Here is a 5,649-nt window from a genome sequence, read left to right as displayed (position 1 = left end):
TTTTGTTTTTATGTTTAGATTTATTCCAAAGTAGTTCATCCTTTGAGTACCTATTGTAAATGGTACGGTTTTCCTAATTTCCCTTTCAGTATAGAGAAATCTAACTGATGCTTGTATGTTGATATTGTACCCTGCCACTTTGCTGAATCTTCCAATGAGTTCCAATAATTTTTTTGTTAGTCTTTGGGGTTTTCTATGTATAGGATCATATCATCTGCAAATAGAGTTTTACTGCTTCTCTGACAATTTGGGTGCCTTTAATTTATTTCCCTATCTTATCTTATAGCTCTGGCTAAGTCTTCCAGCACAATATTGGATACAAGGTGATAAAGCATATTCTTGTCTGATTCCTGTTTACAAAAGGAATGCTTTCAATTTCTCATCATTGAGATTGGCTGTTGGTTTTGTAAATATGCTCTTAATTCTGATGAAGAATTTCCCTTCAACTCCTACTCTGTTGAGTGTTTTTATCAAGAGTGTGTAATGATTTTGTCATATGACTTTTCTGCATCAATTGATAGGATCATGTGGTTCTTTATCTTTTTAAAATTATATGGTGGATTATGTTGAATGCTTTTTTTCTAAAATTGAACTGTCCTTGAATCCTTGGTATGAATTCCACTTGATCGTTATGTATTTATTTATATATATATATATGCATTCTATTGGCTATGATTCTGTTAAGAATATTGGAATCTATGTTCATGAGGGATATTGGTCTACGGTTTTCTTTTTCAATGATGCCCTTGCCTGGTTTTGGTATGAGACTTATGCTTCCTTCATAAATTGTGTTATGAAATTTGCCATCCACGTCTATATTCTGGAATAATTTGAGTAAAATTGGTGTGAACTCTTCTCTGAATGTTTGGTAAAATTCGCCAGTAAAACCCTCTGGGCTCTCAATTCAGATCGCAATAACATCATTTAGAGAGATGGAAAAAAACAATTACAAAATTTATATGGAAAGGAAAGAGAACCAGTATAAGCAAAGCACTGCTTAAGAAGAAGAACAAAGTTGGGTGCCTCTCACTCCCTGAATTCAAAATTTACTACATGGATCCAGTGGTCAAAAAGCCTGGTACTGGAACGATAAAAAATACATAGATCAATGGAACAGAATGAGATTCCATAAATTAACCGATTCACACACAGCCAACTAATCTTTGGCAAAGGGCCAACGTACATTGAATGAGGAGGACATAGACTGGAAGAACTGGAAATCGATATGCAAAATATTGAAACAAGGCATTTACCTCATGCCATATAAAAAGAAAAAAACAACTCAGCATGGATTAAAGATATAAATGTGAATCCCAGAATTATAAAGGTCATCAGTGAAAAAATAGGGATGAATTTAAGGGCTCTCATTCAGGGCACACACAGACTACCAAACATTGCAAAAATTACACAAACAAAGGAAGACAAAAGAGATGATTGGGGCATACTAAAAATTAGAAACTTATGTGCATCAAAAGATTTCACCAAAAGAGTAAAAAAGGGAATCCACAGAATGGGAAAAAATATTTTGCAATGACATATCACACAAGGGTTTAATTTTTAAAATCTAAAGGAAACCACAACACCTCTACAAGAAAAAGACAAATAACCCAATTTAAAAATGGGCACATGGCTCACACCACACAGCAGCTGCGGGAACTCCAATTTCTGGGATGTAGACATGTTCGTTCTCCGTAGAGGATCCGGTGCAGAAGGAGGGCGCAGCACCACGGGTGGGGACCGCTGGGAAGGTGAGGTCCAGGCGAAGACGTCAGGGATAACTGGGATAATGATGAAGAAGAAAAGAAAGAAGGAACTGAAGAAAAGCCAGAAGTAAAATTTCAGAAAAGAAAAAAAAAAAAAAAAATAGCAGAGAAGATAAAAGAAAAAGAATGGCAACAAAAGAAAAGGCAAGAAGAAATTAAAAAGAGGTTAGAAGAACCTGAAGAACCTAAAGTGCTAACACCAGAAGAACAACTAGCAGGCAAACTGCGAGGCAGACCTTGAATTAGCAAAAGAAAAAAAGAAACTTTTGGTGTTAATAATACAGTTTATGGAATAGAAGCTATGAACCCATCTTCAAGAGATGACTTCACAGACTTTGATAAGTTACTAAAAGATAAAAATTACACAACAGGAAATGTCACTATATTATGCCAGCTTTTTGGAAGCCTTAGTTCGAGATATGTGTGTATTTCATTGGAAATTGATGACTTAAAAAAGATTACCGATTCATTGTGCTTTGCAGTGAAAAACAGAAGCAAAAAAAGAAAAGAAAAGCCAAAAAGAAGATAGTTGTGGTTCCTGGAGGGGGGGATAAAAGGCTACCATGAAAGACGATCTGGCAGACTATGGTGGTCATGATGGAGGATATGTATAAGATTTTCAAGACTTCAGGTGACAACGTTTTATCTTCTGGTGTCTTCTTTCTGTTGTCCACAATCCCTTCAACATGTAGCACAATTTCCTTTCCTTTCACTTCTGCCAAATGCTACAATGAGAAGTGCAGGATCTTTTGTGCTGGTTATTTAACCCCTTGGCTCTTAGGTGCTAATGTACGAATGAGGGAACTTGGATCTTGCTGCCAAGAGGTTAAAATCGGGAACCTCAGTTGCTAACTAAATCATAGTAAAAAAACAAAAAGAAAAAGCTAATAATGTTGTCATTGTTGCTATCTGATTCCATAGCAGCAGCAGTCACTAAATTAGAAACAAGGTTGCAACGTGACAAATTGTGTAGTATTTACCAGCACCATTCAGTAATACAGCCTTAACCATACCTTCTTGAACTACTTCATAACTTGTCTAGAAAAGCAGTTTGCAGCAAGGGCATGTGGCGTTCACCTAGTATTAAAATTGCTTTGTCTTAAAATTGAGCATGAGGATATTAAAATTATACTGTAAAGAAGATTGCTTATCTCAGAGTGAAGCTACTGCAACCAAAAAGACACTAGAGTTTGATACTTAAAAATAAATGACCAAACCCCCCAATTTTGAAACTGAAGAAGGTAAACCTCCATGGCATCTCTTGAGTAAAAAGACTGTCAAGTTCATATTTATCAGAATATTTCTACTGATGGTGTGCTCTGGATGAGGGAGGGAAACTTCGCTTGTTTTAACTGCCTGGTTTAAATGTCTGAGAAGCAACTCCTTTGTTCTCCTAGGCTGCAATGGAACAACTTTAACAGGATTTTGGCATGCCCTTTCCTTTATAAAACATGCTCAGCAAACTGTACCAGTTAACTACATACAGTTTGATCAATTGTTATGTTAACAATTATAACATCTGCAATGTTTTATAAAGCAACTAATTTAATAAAATCACTATTGTGAGGACTTAAAAAAATTGGGCACAGGACATGAACAGAATGAACAGCTACGTCACTAAGGAAGACATTGGTACAGCCAACAAACATACAAAGAAATGTTCACAATCATTAGCCATTAGAGAGATGCAAATCACAACAATAATGAGCTATCATCTCACACCAGCAATAACAGCAAAGTTCAAAAAAGCAGAGGGCAGGAGTATGTGCTCCCAGACGCAGCAGCATTAAACAGTTGCAAACTCAGCAAGCTGGTTGTGGTCCTTTTGGTCTTCAACTGAAGCTCTGATCCTTGTGAGGAAAGTGTTAAAGGCACTCAAGGACCTCATCAATGAGGTCCGCTAAGGCATCAGCTCAGGCGGCATGAACCTGCATAGTATAGATTTGTCCTATGTCTTTCTTGTGCAACTCACTCTGCGCTCTGAGGGCTTCGATACCTACTGCTGCCACCGCAACCTAGCCGTGGGCATGAACCTCACCAGAACGTCAAAAATACTGAAATGTGCTGGCAATAAGACATCATTATACTATGGGCTTAAGATAATGCAGACACCTTGGCACTAGTATTTGAAGCACCAAACCAAGAAAAAGTTTCAGACTATGACATGAAGTTAATGGATTTAGATGTTGAACAACTTGGAACTCTAGAACAAGAGTACAGCTATGTATTAAAGTTGGCTTCTGGTGAATTTGCACAAATATACTGAGATCTCAGTCATATTGGATTGTGTTGTCATTTGCTGTGCAAAAAATGGAGTGAAATATTCTGCAAGTGGAGAACTTGGAAATGGAAACATGAAATTGTCACAAACAAGTAATGTTGATAAAGAGGAGGAGGCAGTTACCATAGAGATGAATGAACCAGTTCAGCTAACTTTTGCACGTAGAAACCTGAACTTCTTTATAAAAGTCACACCATTGTCTCCTACAGTTATACTCAGTATATCTGCTGATGTACCCCTTGTTGTAGAGTATAAAATTGCAGATATGGGGCACTTAAAGTACTATTTGGCTCTCAAGATTGAGAATGAAGAAGCATCTTAGACACACTTAAAATCCAAGAAAATTAACAAAGCTCTTTGAGAACTGCTTGAGATATAACCATATACTTAAGTCTTTCTGTCACCAAATTTGTACCTCTGAATACATATGTAGATATTTTTTGTAAATAACCTAACTTTTTCTGCTCTATAAAATTTGTCTAAACAATGAAAGTCCAAAGTCAAATCTGCTCTTGTTAACCTAGAAATATTTCTGCCTTATCTAAAAGTACTCTTAGGTTTTTTATAATAAAAGAGTCTTAACTAAATACAGCTTTTTAATTAATAGTGTTTTCAATTTAAATAACGTTATCTGTATTTCAAATGTCACAAGACTGTGCCTTTATTTGGACCACCCCTGTTATAGGTATCCTAGGGACTATTCAGCTAAATCTACTCTTCTATGTAAATGTGTTTATTTTTTCTGTCTAGAAAGTCTGACAAAAACAAATTATGGAGATAACAATAAAATAGGAAATAGTTCAAATACAATAGAGTGGAAACCTGTGGTAGCTTAGATACTTTGGGGATTCACATGCCAAACTTATTTTATTTTGGTATTCCCAAATTGAGCTCAAGTAATGAATACGGGAAAAAGAACAAACAGATGACATTTTATCATTTCAATTGGCAAAAATTGACAGAAGTTGGTGTATCCAAAGTTGTATGGGCTTTATAAGGCTAACATTGTAACTAGGGAATCTTTTACAAGAGACCTGGAAGTTTTGATAGATCTGTGTTAGAACCCAAGTAGTTTTTGTTCTTTTGGGGTTTTTTTTTGTGTGTGTGTGTGTGTGTTTTAAGGTTTTTATTGTGGATTGAGTGAAAGTTTACAGGGCATATCATCAGGTTTACATTCAACAAATCATATACCTTGTTTCATTACATTGATTATAATCCCCTCCATGTACCATCAGTTAACAGTATTTCTCTCTATCCACTTTAGCTTTTTAAAAAACATACAAACAAAAAAACCAACTCAGGCATATATAATAATTTACATCTCCAAAGGGCACATTCTGCAAGTCTGCTCCTGGCCACCAGCTCTTAGTCCTTCTCTTCTTAGTCCATGAATCTAGAGTCCTCAGCTGCTCCCTCTCTCCATGCCCCCATCTCTGGCGCTGCTGCTTCTCTGGATAAGGTCCCACATTCTGATTGGGCATTCCTCTCTTGATGGTCGTAGGGTCCTGTTTCTGGACTGTAAGATTAACCACTCCCCTTTTTTTCTTACGAAACTTCTACCTTTACAATTGTGACATTCGCGATTAGTCATAATAACAGTTATTC

General features: G+C 36.3%; 2 pseudogenes; both read left to right on the top strand.

Annotated features, from left to right (window-relative positions):
- The first annotated feature begins 1,678 nt into the window (after positions 1 to 1,678).
- LOC102825555 lies at positions 1,679 to 2,398 on the top strand (annotated as a pseudogene).
- Positions 2,399 to 2,970: 572 nt separating this feature from the next.
- Positions 2,971 to 4,366, top strand: LOC102825173 (annotated as a pseudogene).
- Positions 4,367 to 5,649: the final 1,283 nt, after the last annotated feature.

This window comes from Chrysochloris asiatica, unplaced genomic scaffold (genome assembly GCF_000296735.1).
Source record: "Chrysochloris asiatica unplaced genomic scaffold, ChrAsi1.0 scaffold00022, whole genome shotgun sequence".
Taxonomy (NCBI): Eukaryota; Metazoa; Chordata; class Mammalia; order Afrosoricida; family Chrysochloridae; genus Chrysochloris; species Chrysochloris asiatica.
The sequence above is the reverse complement of the archived record's forward strand: the minus strand, read 5'-3'. Positions and strand labels throughout refer to the sequence as shown.